General features: G+C 44.4%; 1 long non-coding RNA gene across 1 annotated transcript; it reads right to left on the reverse strand.

Annotated features, from left to right (window-relative positions):
- Positions 1-5,869: 5,869 nt before the first annotated feature.
- Positions 5,870-6,593, reverse strand: LOC105358449. The gene is made up of 3 exons (XR_002872087.1): positions 6,339-6,593; positions 6,028-6,117; positions 5,870-5,895 (listed from the first exon to the last, which is right to left on the reverse strand). It is a non-coding gene; the product is annotated as an uncharacterized LOC105358449 (long non-coding RNA).
- Between the last annotated feature and the right edge of the window lie 8,974 nt (positions 6,594-15,567).

Here is a 15,567-nt window from a genome sequence, read left to right on the forward strand (position 1 = left end):
CTCCATCCATCCATCCATCATCCATCCATCCATCTATCCCTTTTTCATCCATCCATCCATCATCCATCCATCCACCCATCCTTGCATCCATCCATCCATCCATCATCCATCCATCCATCCATCCATCATCCATCATCCATCATCCATCCATCATCCATCCATTCATCCATTCATCATCCATCCATCCATCCATCCATCCATCCATCCTTCCATCCATCATCCATCCATCCATCCATCCATTCATCATCCATCCATCCATCCATCCATCCATCCATCCATATATCCATCCATCCATCCATTCATCATCCATCCATCCATCCATCCATCCACCCATCCTTGCATCCATCCATCCATCCATCCATCCATTCATCATCCATCCATCCATCATCCATCCATCCATCCATCCATCCATCCATCTATCCATTCTTCATCCATCATCCATCACCCGGTCTGCGTCACCAGATCAGCTTACTTCCATCTACGCAACATCCAACGTCTACGTCCCTCCCTCACTACTCAGTCCACTGCTGTACTGGTACGTAGTCTTGTTACTTCCCGCCTGGACTATTGTAACTCTCTTCTATTTGGTCTCCCACAAAAAACCCTCCATAAACTTCAAATGGTTCAGAATTCAGCAGCTCGTATCATCACACGCACTCCCTCCATCAACCATATCACACCTATTCTTCAACAGCTTCACTGGCTACCCATCCCATTCCGCATTCAATACAAAATCTTCTCTACACATTCAAAGCCTTTCACAACCTTGCACCTCCGTATCTCTCTGACCTCCTTCATATCTCCATACCTGCTCGCTCCCTCCGCTCCTCTTCCTCTATCCAGTTTTCTGTCCCTTCTGCCCGTCTTGTCACCATGGGGAGCCGGGCATTCAGTTGCTCTGCTCCCTGGCTTTGGAACTCACTCCCCCCTGACCTCCGCAACACTGACACACTCCCACATTTCAAATCAAAGCTAAAAACTCATCTTTTCCAAATGGCCTCTTCACTTTAACATTAAACTTTTCACATTTTTATATATTTTTATTTAATTTTGTATTTATTTAAATTGTTGTTGTTGTTTTAAGTGTTTATTGTATTTTATACTGTATACATGCTGTGCGGCAAACTTGAGTGCCCAGAAAGGCGCCTTATAAATAAAATGTATTATTATTATTATTATTATCATCCTTCCATCCATCCATTCATCATCCATACATCCATCCATTCGTCCATCTATCCATCCATCATCCATCCATCTATCCATCCATTTATCCATCCATCCATTTTTCCTCCATCCATCCATCCATTCATCATCCATCCGGTTGATTTTAGCAGCCAAAGTGGTATGTTTGTTTTTTCTTTTGTGCATTATTTGTGTGAAGGTGTGCAATGCATGTGTTATAGTTAATCATGACTTTGGTTTTTGTTCTACGATGTTGATGCGGTGTAAAGTCTGCAGAAAGAAATAACACATTAAACAGCAGAGCAAGGAACTCTAGTGCCTCTGTGTGTAACAACGACCAAGACGGATCACTTGAGACGGACTCTCTCCAGCGTGTCCTGGGTCTTCCCCAGGGCCTCCGCCTCCTCCTCAGTGGGACGGATCGATCGATCGATGGATGGATCGATGGATGGATGGATAGAAGTGGAAGTCTGCCCCCCCCCCCGCTGATGAAGAGTGGCAGTGTGTCCATCTTCTTTTTCCTGTAGTCTATGATCATTTCTTTGGTCTCTGCTGTTGAGGAGGAGGTTGCTGGTTGAACACCATATAGACAGCCGTTCCACCTCATCTCTGTGGGCAGATTCTTCCCCGTCAGAGATGAGCCCCGTCACTGTGGTGTCACCAGTAGACTTCACGATGGCGTTGCTGTGATGCAGGTGTGCAGTCGTATGTGTACAGCAGAGCAGAGGACTCAGTACACAACCCTGGGGGAGCCGGTACTGAGGCTTAGTGCAGAGGATGTATGATGCACTCTGGCTCTCTGTCTGCGACATTTTTAGTTTCTGTTAATGCAAGGATTCTTACACATATTTAAACTCTGCAAATGAATCAATGATTCCCACACAACTGCCAATAAAATGGTTCAAAACATTAGACTCATCCATATCAAGCTTTTTATGGAACAATAAACCTGCAAGAATTAGTCTAAAAACTTTAAAATCTGCAAAAAGCTGTGGAGGATTAGAATTACCTAACTTCCACAAATACTTTCTTGCAAATAGATTACAATACATCTTAAAATGGTTAAAAAATAATCCAGAAACCAACTCATGGTTAGACTTGGAACAGGCGTTATGTGGAAAGATCAACCTGTCAGATCTTCCATTTATTAGCCAAACAGTTAAAAAACAGGATTGTTTCAAAAGTATTAATATTAACACCACTTTAACAGCCTGGTGGGAATTTCTTAAAATATCAAAATCATCAATTCAACCGTGCAAAATGACACCCATCATGAACAACCCAGACATCCTTATAAACAAAAAGATTACTCACATCACTGTGAGTAATCAGTAGATGTCCCCTTAGTGCCCTACCCACCAATTTTAACTGCACCCCCCCCTTAGTACACCCACCCTTCCCCCCTCAATACAATACATCCCAACACAAACACACACACATGCACACACACACCCTCTCAAACACACGGACACACATTTTGCAAGGAAGGTGGGACCTAGGACCATCTGTCCCCTACCCCTTCCCTGGTGGGGGGTACGGGGCCCTTGGCAACGGCGGCCGTGTCCCTTGGGTGCTGTTTCCTGGGCCTGGCGGTGCTCTCTCCGCGCGGTGGGGGGGTTCACATTACATCTGAGCCGGGGGTGTCTGGTCCCTGGGGGGTGGGTTCTGGTCCTTGCCCCTGAGCGCTGGGCCCCGCCAAATTTCCAACTGTGGCCGAGCCTGGTCGGGCCATGTTTACAACACCCCTTGTGGGCCCCCTTTTTTCCCCGGGGTTCCCCCCTCCTGGGCGGGGGCGGCGGGCCCCTGCCTTGCTCCTCCCTGGACCAACCGTGGGCCGGGTGGGTGGCTGCCTGGAGTGCGGAGCGGGTCTCCCTTGGGGGGTCATGGCTCGTACCTGGGGTTGGTGCAGGGGGATGCCCGGAACTCCTGGGTGGTGATGGGATGCTCGGCTGGGGCTGTGGGCGCCTTTCTCCGGTGGGGCCCTGCGTTGGGCTCTCCCGGCGCGGCGGGGGTGCTGCTCTCCTGGTTGGGCTGGGGCGCCGCTCTCTTTCCCCCCATGCCTCCCTGCTCTCTGGCTCTGGGGGCCTCGCGGCGGTCATGCTGGCCCTGGCCTGGGTGGCGGATTTGGTCGCCCGGGGGAAGGTTGTCCCCTGCCTGTTCCCGTGTGGCGTTGGGGGGTTCCGGCTGCCGCTGCTGCTGCGGCGGGGGTCTTGGTGTGGGGATGGCTGGGCACTCTCCTTCCTTCTTTTCACATTCCACCATCCATTTTAGAAGAACATAAACACTCACCTGAGCACAGGTGTTAGCTCACCTTTGCATTAATAGTTTGCGTGATAGAATGAATGAAATATTTCACACTAGTTGGTTTTAAGGCATAAGTATGCGTGTGTGAACACTATCTGTTTTGTGGACATGTTGACATGTGGACATTTTTTGCAGCTAGCAGGTGTGTTGATAACATTTGAGTGTGTGCGAACAGGCCCCGCCCTTTTTGTACTACATTTGAACCGTACCGTAATGATAAACAACCAGTAAACTTGTTGCTTTGTGCTGCTTCATGGTCTTATCCCCCTTCCCCTCCTATTATCACCCTCTTACACCCCCCCCCCTCTAACATCCCTCTCTCTTCTTCCCTTCTTTCCTTTTCCGTCTGGTCCAACACCAAAGATTTTCAAACACGATTGAAATTAATAAAGTTTGGCCTCAATTACAAAAGGGGTTTATTCAGACATACCTCTGGTTTGTCAGAAGATTAATAACCCCTCTTGTTAAAGTAAAATATGTCCAACACAAGAGGCCCTCAGCTCTCATCCGTCTGCCCAGCTGTTGGACAGAACAAGTTAAAAAATAAATAAAATAAAAATTAAAAATAAAAATAAAAATGTGGTCTGGTGAGGGGGGGGCTGTCAGGTGTCCTGCCTTAAATGTTCTCCTGCTTTCAACCCTGGTCAATGTCACACCCCCAAGACTCATATACTCCACTGTGATTGGTTGGTTCATCAGCTCCACGCACAACACTGAAAAACGTGTCATTCATACAAACTGGCGGGCCACATTAACATTAAACTTTCATATTTACTTGGTCTGATCTCTTCTTTGTCTTGTCTTTATTTCTGCTTTGGGTTCCTCATGTTTCACCAATTGTTGCTTTGAAAGTTTTTTGTTTGTTTTTTCTTTTCTGCTATATTTGACTGTTGAGAAGCTCAACAGGTTGACGTGTTCTGATCATCAAGTTCTCAGGATTCTGGGGTCGGTGGAGCGCTCAGAACGCTGCGTTTGGACCTCACTTTGCTCCCAGCTTCAAATTTCCCAGACACACAGTGTGTGTGTGTGTGTACTACTGTGTGTGTGCGTGTACTAGTGTGTGTGTGGGTGTACTAGTGTGTGTGTGTGTGTGTGTGTGTACTAGTGTGTTTTTGGTTGTGTGTGAAGGCAAAGCTAAAGTCAAAGAGGTTTTTCTTGAAAGACGTCTCTGTTGACCTCCTTATTGTTCTGGAGCTGTTGAGCTGCCGCCTCCTGTGATTGGTCGGCATCGGCATCATCCAGACGTGACATTGGTGTTGCCGTCACCTTCCTTGTGGGAGGGGCTTAAACCCCCTACATCTTTAGGGATGCTCCCAAACTGGTAGAAATGTTTCAACATGTATTTGTGTTCAGTCTAAGAATTCATAGCACTCCTGGTTTGGTTGAGGTTTTTATTTTCCAAATCATACAAACTAGATGAGCACAAACAGTGATTTGACATGAACTGAAGGGCTTTTTCCAGCGTCCACACCAACAAGATTTACTGATAGAATGCCATTTCCAGAAGAGATGATGAGGACAACAGAAACATTGGATTCCAGTGACAATAACAGGAAAATCATCAGGAGTTTCTCAGTACAGCAGGAAAAATGACAGCAAATCCAAAAATCTGATGGAAACATTCAGAAAACTGCAGTAAAAGTCCAAAGAAAAAACCACAAACCAGATGAAGAAATCAAAGAGAAAAGAAAAACCATCAAAGAGGTGATTGTCCCCATCAGCCACAGATGCAGCATGAACACATCTGTTCAAAGATGTCATCTGATTGTTTCAAAGAACCAAACCCTTTTCATGACAGCAGATATCATTAGCTGTTGTCTTTGTCTGGAGGCTAGAAGGTGAAATCATTTCTGTCAGACACATTTATTTCTGTTCTCATCAAGAAGCTGAACCCACACAGGTTGTTGTTTCACCATCTAGCCCTCTAGAACCGGTTCACTTAGTAACTTTGATGAACAGGAACCCAAATGCATTAATTTCATTTCCTGACCTGCCCTGAACTCCAACACACATTCCAGAGCCAACATCTATTTCTTTTTCCGTAACCGAAGGCTTTTCAATCGTTACACAGATCTCACAATATCGGCCCTTGGATGTTGTGAATATAATGGCAAGCAGGCGATCTCCAGTACTGTTGGGCCAAAGAGTAAGGGTGGAAAAATATTCTCCATCCTCAAAAGTGAAAGAGTAATGATTATCACCGTCTACCCCGGCTGTTCCATATGTCTTTTGAATACCGTCAGTCATCAGGATCTGTATACCTCTCACTAGACCTTGTCCAACCCACGCATCCAGCTTTTTAAGCAGAGCTCCAGTATCTACACCATTAAAACTGAACGGGTATCCTCCATGTCCACCAACAATGGCAATAGGTGCTACGTACGGCATGTTGTCGTTGACTTGAAACGTCTAAAATAGAAAAAAAATGTCTTCTTTTAGAATGACAGTTAATGAAGATAAAGAAGCAGATATTTTGCTTTGTTCATTATAAAAACACAGCAGAACCAAATGACTTTTTCAAACTTGATCCATTTGACAAACCTGAGCTTGTTGCAAAAGGAGCAAAAGTTTCTTCCCTTAGACTTCTGGGAGAAGTTGTTTCCTCTGAAGACGGTCTGGAGCAGGACCAGACTGAAAAAGATTAGAAAATCCAACAATCTTAACCAACTCATAGCCTAAAACACACCAAGATCCTAACATTTGTCTGTAGAAAATACACAAAAACCAAGAACTTTCTAAAGAACTAAAACAGGACAAAGACCACAGCATCATTTGAAAGAAATGGAGACATTCTAGAAGAACGTTTGATGAAAAAATCAAATGAATGAAAGCATGACATCAAGAAAACTCACCAGAGCAGCTGAAGCTGAAGTTCTGCTGGTTGAGGCTGAGTCTCATCCTTAAATCAGACTCAAAGTGGGCGGGGCTCACAGAGAACTTTGTTCCATCTCGTCAAGATATCAGGTCCGTTCTTTAAAACCAGTTTCTGTTTTTCTCAGTAAAACTAAATCTTGTTCAGACTCCTCACTGTCTTATGTTGTGCAATATCGTATCCAGATGTTCCTCTTTCATCAGTTCCAAAGTAGACCATGACTCCTGGAGCCACCTGTAATGACCTGAACACCTTTGGGGTCAAACATGGTGTCTGTTCACGGACAAACCATGGCGAGGTCCAACAAGAGAACGCAGCTCCGGTTCAGAGCAGGGAGGCCGTTCACATCACATCTTTCTGGCCGCCACTGTTGTTCCCCACATGGGCATTAAAGTCCACATGGTTGAACTGGGGGCTGGAGAGTAAGACCACACAGACAGCTCCCTCACACCTGCAGCAACTCCAGAATGTGGAAAATCCAACCCGTCTGGAGGGATTGAGATCCAGAGCCCAGGCTGCAGGTGGAGGGAGACCCGACTCTATTCATTCATTTACTCGTTCAGTCATCCAGTCATTTATTCCATCCCTTTTCATTACATTTCTTTCATTGTCCACTCTCGGACCAACCTAATGTCAGCCGTTTGATCCTCGTATGATTTTTTTCTAAAGGTAGTTTGCCATGTCTGGGTGGGTGGAGTCTCCCTGCCCCAGGTGGAGGAGTTTCAATATCTTGGGGTCTTGTTCACGAGTAAGGGAATATCAGAGCGTGAGATTGACAGGCGGATCGGGGCAGCGTCGGTAGTTATGTGGTCATTGTACTGGTCCATTATGGCGAAGAGAGAGCTGAGCCAAAAAGCAAAGCTCTCAATTTACCGGTCGATCTTCCTTCCGATACATGAGCTCTGGGTCATGACCCAAAGAACCAGGTCCAGAACACAAGCGGCTGAAATGAGCTTCCTCCATAGGGTGGCTGGACGCTCCCTTAGAGATAAGGGGAGAGGAGTTTCGTCACCCGGAGAGAGCTCAGAGTAGAAAAGTTTCCAGAGGAGCCAGTTGAGGCGGCTAGGACATCGAGTCCGGATTCCTTCTGGACGCCTTCCTGGAGAGGTGTCCCAGGTATGTCCCGCTTGGCGGAGGCTCCAGGGAAGACCCAAGACACGCTGGAGAAACTACATCTCTGGACTGGCCTGGGTACGTCTCGGGGTCCCCCCGGAGGAGCTGGAGGAAGTGGCTGGGGTGAGGGAAGTCTGTGGATATTTGCTTAGACCGCTGTCCCCGTGACCCAGTCCTGGATGAGAGGAAGAAGATGGATGGATATTCTGTTTAAGTGAAGCTTTAATAAAGCTATTTTTGTCATTTCTGTTTTTAGTTGAAAAGAATCCCTGAATCCATGTTTAGATGTTTTCTTCTTAAAAACTGTGTTTTCTGGTCTTCAATCAAATGTTGAAGTTCATTCAATAAACTAAAAGGATGAATCCGTCCGAAAGAGTCCATTTCATACAGATGATGACGACGTCCCAAAAGACCTTAAAGACAAATTGGAGGAATATTTTTGATGCTGAAAAAGTCAATGAAGCTTTTTTTTAAAAGCACAACTTTAAAAGTTCTATTTCATTTCAGGACATAAGAATGTTTTTTTAACATTTGCTGAAGTAGGATTTCTGTCAAACCAAGTTCTGTTGCTGCTTGAGGCTTCATTAGTGAAAGTTGAATCACTAAACTTGTTCAAATGTTTCAAATCTGTTCACTTCAACTCTCTTCAGTCCAGCAGGATCTCACTGATGATTCCTAATGATTCCAGAGACATAAAGTAGACTCTTTTGAGACTTTAAACCCCATTTTAGAAGAAAAAAGATTAAATCTTTGTGTTTTTAAACTTTTCTGTCAGTTGGTTTATTCCAACGTGATGACAAAGACTTCCTGACGTCACAGGACTGTAATCTGTGTTCGGGATAGACGTTTGGTCTTCTGTGGAACTGATGAAACAGCAACGTCTGTTTCTTTGCATTGCACAACAGTAAAACAGAATCACGTTGAAATGTGAAAAAAAGTTTGTTCTTCAGAAAAACAACAGAAACTGGTTTTCAAAATGTTTCTGATGCCCTGAAGGTTGGAAAGAAGTTCATTGGAAAACATGGGACATTTTGGAGCCACTCTGATTTCTTCCAAATGTTCTCATGAAACATTGTGAAAAATCAACTACACCTATCAAAAAGATAGGATTTACTATCAGCCAAGTAGAAGAGAACATCACAATGTCACACTGGTCTGCAGTCAGTCCAGAACGCAGCAGCATGACTGGTAACTGGAACATCCAGAACTCATCATTCTGGACTCTGTTCACTTTACTGACTTCCTGTTCATTTCAGAATTCTATAGAAACTTTTTCTGCTTGTTTTTAAAGCTTTTCGTGGCTTTTAGTGCTCAGTGGTTGGTGGGATTTCACTTTCTTTTATTTGTTTTATTGTGTTTTTATCTGTCTTTTATTGCTGACTGCCTTTTGTAATTTTATTGTTTTTTTTTATTCTTAATTTACTTATTTTTAAAATGTCTTCTGTCTTTTATTGTTAAGCACTTTGGTGCACCTAAAGGAATTGGAGAGTAGAAATAAAGCTTCATTCATTCACAAAATTAAATGATATTTGGTTACAACACAAGTATCTTTTTTACTTTTCAGGTTTTTTTGCAGATGTTCCATCCATCCATATATCCATCCATCCATGCATCCATCCATCCATCCATCCATCCATCCATCCATCCATTCATCATCCATCCATCCATCCATCCATCCATATATCCATCCATCATCCATCCATCCATCCATCCATCCATCCATCCATCCATCCATTCATCATCCATTCATCCATCCATCCATTCATCATCCATCCATCCATCCATCCATCCATCCATCCATCATCCATCCATCCATCCATTCATCATCCATTCATTCATCCATCCATCCATTCATCATCCATCCATCCATCCATCCATCCACCCATCCATCCATCCATCATCCATCCATCCATTCATCATCCATTCATTCATCCATCCATCTATCCCTTTTTCATCCATCCATCCATCCACCCATCCACCCATCCATTCATCATCCATCCATCCATCCATCATCCATCCACCCATCCATTCATCATCCTTCCATCCATCCATCCACCCATCCATTCATCATCAATCCATCCATCTATCCATCCATCATCCATCCATCTATCCATCCATTTATCCATCCATCCATTTTTCCTCCATCCATCCATCCATTCATCATCCATCCGGTTGATTTTAGCAGCCAAAGTGGTATGTTTGTTTTTTCTTTTGTGCATTATTTGTGTGAAGGTGTGCAATGCATGTGTTATAGTTAATCATGACTTTGGTTTTTGTTCTACGATGTTGATGCGGTGTAAAGTCTGCAGAAAGAAGTAACACATTAAACAGCAGAGCAAGGAACTCTAGTGCCTCTGTGTGTAATAACGACCAAGACGGATCACTTGAGACGGACTCTCTCCAGCGTGTCCTGGGTCTTCCCCAGGGCCTCCGTCCAGTGGGACATGCCCAAAACACCTCCCCATGGAGGCATTCAGACCAGATGCCAGAGCGACTGGCTCCTCTGGATGTGGAGGAGAAGCGGCTCTACTCTGAGATCTCCCAGATAGATAGATGGATGGATGGATGGATGGATGGATGGATGGAAGTGGACGTCTGCCCCCCCCCCGCTGATGAAGAGTGGCAGTGTGTCCATCTTCTTTTTCCTGTAGTCTATGATCATTTCTTTGGTCTCTGCTGTTGAGGAGGAGGTTGCTGGTTGAACACCATATAGACAGCCGTTCCACCTCATCTCTGTGGGCAGATTCTTCCCCGTCAGAGATGAGCCCCGTCACTGTGGTGTCACCAGTAGACTTCACGATGGCGTTGCTGTGATGCAATCTGAAAAATATGATATTAAGCTGGCTGCTTCGCCAAAAGCACTTACCTTTAGCTCGTAGCATAACAACAATAGCAGTACGTCACGTTTCCCAGCATGCTTTGCTGCCAATCAATGGCCAATCACCGTGTCCCTGTGACCAAGGTCTAACAACAAGACCAATGATTGGCCAGTGATTGGCAGCAAAGCACGCTGGGAAACGTGACGTAGTGCTATTGTTGTTATGCTACGAGCTAAAGGTAAGTGCTTTTGGCGAAGCAGCCAGCTTAATATCATATTTTTCAGATTTTCATCGAGACAATAACAGATCGACCATTCTTGCTATTATTTTTAACCCTATTGAATGCTCACAGAGACACGAAAGTAGCGGCTGGAAGCGGCTTTTGCAGCAAGATGACCGGAGGGCGTACCATATCACCATGTGAATGAACGTGAATACGATGGATGCTTTTGTGCTTTTTAAAATAAATAAATCTGTTCTCTAAACATCCTCCGTGTCTTCAATGCAATGTAATGAGACACACACAGACAGAAATGTGAAGGTATCTGCTGTAAATCTATGACGTAAATTAATAACAGGATCAATGATCGGCTAGTCAGTTAGCATGTAGCCTAATGGCCTTCGAATGTAAAGCAACTGACTGTTAAAGTTAATAAAAGACAAGTCCTGAATATTATTATTCCTGTTCGACCCTAAACTACCATATCAGCTGTCTGACAACAGACCAGCCAGTTGCCCAAATGCCGGCATACATCAAAGAGCTCTGCGGCGGCGCTAGTAGTAGCCTAGCAGGAGCTATCGTATGACAAAGCAGCCTAGTTATCATAAATCTTTTGATATTTTTCTTATATTCATTGAGACGGTAATAAAGTGATCATTTTTGTTTTTCATGTTCCTTTTTTGAACAAATATGGGTCACAGAGACACGGAAGTTACCGCTGAAAGCGGCTTTTGCCGGCGTACAGAGAGCATATCCGCGTGTATGACTTATGACGTGAATAATTATTGCGTTCGAACGGATTAATTATTGCGTTCGCACGACATAATTATTGCATTCGCACGAGTTAATCATTTCGAGGGAACGGAATAGTATTTCGTGCGAACGACATAATAACCTGTGGGAACAAGATATATTTTTATATCTTAATGTCGGGACACTTCTCCTCACTTCTCACTTCTTGAGAAGAATCACGTGAAGAAATCAGAGCTGCAGACACAAAATGTAATGACACAAACCGAACAGCAGAGGTCAGTGTTGGTCTCTGCCTCCTTCACATGGAGATCTGGGGCCTCATTTATAAACGTTACGTACGCACAAAAGAAGGCGTACGCCACTCTCTACGCAATAGTTGATATTTATAAAAAGCAAACTTGACAGGAAAATGTGCGGTCCTTCACGCAAGCTCTGACCCAGGCGTACGCACAAAAACGGGTGAAATGAGAAACGGCGACACCGTCGGCAGATGGAAGAAACACGTGAAAGTGAAAATGACAATACTGCCTCTCAGAAATAACATGAAGACTTCACAAAGAAAGTCTTACAATTAACAGCTACACCAACACCCGTTTGATCGATCAGCAGTGAAACAAACAAAAAAATCAAACAAATTACAACAGAAATTCAAAGGAACACTTATTTGCAAAAAGAAAAGTGAAATATGTTCTGCAATATTGGCATGTTGTGCAATTCATCCTCATAAATAATATAGTTAACAGAACGAAATAATGTACAAAACTGATATTCTCGTTAATGTGTCCGTCTGGCGGAGCAGTTATAGGTGCGGACGAACGGACAGACATATTAATTGTCCACTGGGGAAAGTTGTTTTCATAGTAAAACATTTCTTCATAAGCTACAGAATTATGGTATTCATGCATATGCCTTTAGTTTGTTTTATTTTTCATAAAACAATGTATGGCGTATGTCTCAACCATTCAGAAAGCAACAAGAAATTACATTTGCTGATCAATTTCCCATTTCCACGTGGATTATTACCGACATCTGTAGCTTGTCAGATGTAATTAAATGGAGGGAAATAAAATGTCCCATCACAATGCGTAATGACGCACAATGGCTGATCTTAGAAGATGTGGCAAATGGAAGAATTGGGAGTGAACGCATCTTTAGACAGCAAGGAGACTTGTTGGCAAACGAGGACGAGTGGCTTATGAGCCGGTTCAGACTTCCTCCAGCTGTCCTTTTGGACCTCTGCGGGCTTTTGGGGGTGTGTCACCCGGTGCATCTGGCGCGTCGGTGTCCCCCTGCGCCTCAGTCACCACTCCACTTAAAAGGGATTCCCCAATAATTGCCGCCAGTCTCTCATCAAGAGGGGTCAGCTCCTGTGCCCCCCCTCCCCCCGTGGCAAACACACTGGCGATGCAGCGCTAGACTTTTTTTGCCTCGACTTTGATGTCCGACCATTTCTTTTTTATTTCGGCCACGGTCCGAGGTTTTGAGGCTACAGCATTAACGGCGTCTGCCACCGTTTGCCGCTCACGTGCCTTTTTGGCATTAGTAATGCCCACACTGTGCCCTCCAAACAACACTTTTCTCCTCTTTTCCACCTCGCCAACGATAACTTCTACTTCACATTGAGTGAAGTTCCGTTTTTTCCTTTCCTCTCTGTGTTTGCCATGGTTTCGAAATCAATGAATATTCATTTGTGGGCGTTTCACGGACTATTTATGGGCAACTATGGGCGTGTCATGAAGCCGCAAAAGCTGCGCTGCATTTAGAATTGGTTGTGATTTATTAAGGGAAAGATGCGTAGGATGTGCGTGCGCACGGTTTAATAAATCCGAATATTTCTGTGCGTACGCACGTCCTATGTTTCATCCGTACGCCACTTCTGACGCAAATCCTACGCAAAGTTTTAGAAATGAGGCCCCTGGAGTGAGCAATTTCAACAGCAGATACTAGAAATTGAACTGAAATGTAATAAAAAGAAAAATAATTCTGTCAAAAAAAATCTTTTTTTAAATTTAGATGATAAAGTTTTAGGCTTCAACTCAAAGTAAGAATTTTAAAACTACCTTCATGAAGAATCCTTCAGGAACATAAACTACAGAGAAAGATGGATAAACTTCTCACTCAGGACAGAAATGTTCCTCAGACTTTGACTTCCTGATTAACCTAAATATCATGATATACTTTTAAAAACTGATAATCTGTTGAGATGTTTGTATCCACTGAAATAGATCCGTCTGCAGAATTTCCATCCTTAAGGCGTCGCTTTAACTCATCTGTACATTCTGCAGTAACTCTGGTCAAATGTAGTTTAGTTTTAGTTTATACTTTTTCAATTCAATTTTCAATTCAATTCAATTTTATTTGTACAGCCCAAAATCACAACAACAGTCGTCTCGATGGGCTTCGAAGTAAAACATGAAATCAAAAGGATCACGAATACAAAGAGTTCAATAGAAAAATACTAAAATGAACTAACAAACTGACTAAGCTATACTGGCATCCCTGCCCTTAGACCCCCCTTCGCGGTAAGGAAAAACTCCCAAAAAAACCGGATTCCGGAAAAAACGAAGAAACCTCAGGGGTGCCCACATGAAGGAGGGATCCTCCCCCAGGACGGACAGGCGATTTACCAGAAATCTTAGAGAAGAATTAACTTATCTAAATCTACAACTACATATATAAAAGTCCAGCAGACGAGCTTCATCCAGCCGTGGTTATCGGGACAGTCAAAGGCGCGAGTCGAGCCGGAGACAGGAACCACAGCCAGGTGTAGGAGCAGGAGCAGAGACGAGGTACTCGGTCAGGTACAGAGCAGAGACGAGCCAGAGTCGAGCCGGAGACAGGAACCACAGCCAGGTGTAGGAGCAGGAGCAAAGACGAGGTACTCGGTCAGGAACAGGAGCACGGATGAGCCAACTGGAGTCTGGAAGCACTCCCACTCTCCAGGAGGGGAGAGGAAAAGAGGGACAATACATGAATCGCACTGCACCAAACAGAGGCATGGAGAACTAAATGGTAAATTATGATCAAGAATAGAGGAGAGGAAGGGTAGAAGTAGTAAAGAAAAGAGGACAGAACCCCAGTGCACCATAGTTACCCCAGCTTCAACTTCTAGCAGCCTTTTAAAAGAAATAGTTATTATTAAGTTTAATTTAAACAAATTAACATTAAGTTAAATAATCTCTGAATACTAACTAGTCTGACAATAAGCCTGTCCACAGAGGAATGTTTTCAGTCTAGCTTTGAATGTAGAAACTGAATCGGCCTCTCTTACATGAGCTGGGAGTTTATTCCATAAGACAGGGGCTTGGTGGCTAAACGCTCTACCTCCAACCGTACTTTTACTAATTCTAGGAACCACAAGCAGTCCTGCATTTTGCGAGCGAAGTGTTCTGATTGGTTGGTAAGGGACTATGAGGTCCTTAATATAGGACGGGGCCATTCCATGTAAGGCCTTATAGGTTAACAGGAGGATCTTGAACTTGATTCTGGAATCAACTGGGAGCCAATGGAGCGAAACTAACACAGGAGTGATGTGATCTCTGCTTCCTTTCTCCTTTCCAATCATCATCGGTTTCCTGTGACGTCATTTCCGGGTGAGCTTTTCCAGTGCTAGCTGTGTGACTGCTGTCCTCTTGTTTGGCATTAGCCTTACTACTATTGCTTACTCTAAGGGTTATCTGGGTTAATATTCACATCTAGTACCTTTTATTAGCGAATACACTACTGTTAAACCGCTTGCTGTTCACTTTCTCATTTTGCTAAATAAACCACTTCTCTTTACCTAAACACCGCTAGCCTTAGCTTAAAACCTAGCATGGCCACCACCACTCCTTCCGCCTCTCCTCCTCTCTCCTGCCCCATGTGCCATATGTTTAGTGATGATCCTGCCTCCTTTAGTGAAGATAGGGGTAGGTGTGTTAAGTGTAGTCTTGTGTTAGACTTGGAGGCCAGGCTGGAGCAGTTAGAGGCGCGGCTCCGCGCAGTGGAAGCTAAGCCGGCTAGCCAGATCGTTACTCGTAGCGCGGGCCGCGCTACCAGGGCTAACTTAGCTAGCACCCCAGCGCCCTCCCAACAGCCGGGAGACAGTCAGGGGTTTGTACCGGTTGGGAGGAAACATAGTGCTAAACGCAAAATCTTAGAGCACCCGAGACTCCACGTTAGTAATAGGTTCTCCCCCCTCTGCGACACACCCGCTGAACACTCAACTCTGGTTATCGGCTCTTCTGAAGTTAGAAACGTGGAGCTCCCAGCGGCTACAGTCAGGTGTTATCCGTGGGGCCAGAGTTGGTGACATCGAGGGGAAC

This window comes from Oryzias latipes, chromosome 19, assembly GCF_002234675.1.
Source record: "Oryzias latipes chromosome 19, ASM223467v1".
Classification (NCBI taxonomy): Eukaryota; Metazoa; Chordata; class Actinopteri; order Beloniformes; family Adrianichthyidae; genus Oryzias; species Oryzias latipes.